We start from the raw sequence: 944 nt of genomic DNA on the forward strand, positions 1-944 counted from the left end.
TCTCCTGTTGCGCCTCCAATCAACTCGCCGGAGCAGATAGGCGGGAGTGGGCGGGAGCTTTGAACTTGCATTGCTACGAATCGCCATAGTAATTATATGAAGCCGCCGGTAGTATGTGTGTTGCCGACGCGCGTCAGAACAGAGCATACAAAACTTCTGTAACAGTTTTAGTGAAGCAGGCGCGCTTCTGTGCTTTTCCGCGGTACGTTGAAAACGACGACGAAGACCCACGCCATGATTACTTGAGAGTGTGTGTGTTGCTGACTGACAACTCACACTCGCAAACCCAAAACACAACTTTCAAGCTTACACACCACGCTCAAAAGTCAGGTTGTCTCGCGAACAGAATCTGTTGCGAGAAAGACAAGGGCCGAAAAATCTGCTTCACTTTTCAGAGGCCTAGAGTGGCAGCAAGAGTTTTAGGAACGTAGTTGCTATGACAACGTTGACGTTTAATGTACCAGTCCCAGTAGTCCTTTGCGAAAAACATCCAGTGACTTCTGCCACACTTGCGCGCTGGCCGGGGCGCGTCTCTTTCACGGCCTCTCCTACGTTTTCCTTCCTCCATGGCTTATCCTTACGACCGTAAGGTCTATGCCATGGTCTATGCAATGCCTCCTTTACTAGATGCCCGCAGCGTTGTTCGCTTTTCCATTGTAGCGGTGGTTCCCTTAGTTGAAGTTAGTTCAGCATAAATTCCGTGAGGCGGCGCTCGTTGCCTTTTCAACTTCCGGCGGATGTGGCAGCGGCGGCTGAATGCATCCGCCGGCGCGTTGTATGCGCGGGCGTCTGTTAGCGAGCGTTATTGCGGGCCTCCGAGACTGTGACAGATGCCATGTTAATCTCAGAGGCCACAGCACGTGATTGCAAATTGCAGGCGTTCGCCATGAGAGGCGCTCGTCGTCTTTTTGTGGATTTTGTGGATAGAAGGAAGAAGAAGCATG

This window comes from Dermacentor andersoni, chromosome 7, assembly GCF_023375885.2.
Source record: "Dermacentor andersoni chromosome 7, qqDerAnde1_hic_scaffold, whole genome shotgun sequence".
In the NCBI taxonomy this organism is placed as follows: domain Eukaryota; kingdom Metazoa; phylum Arthropoda; class Arachnida; order Ixodida; family Ixodidae; genus Dermacentor; species Dermacentor andersoni.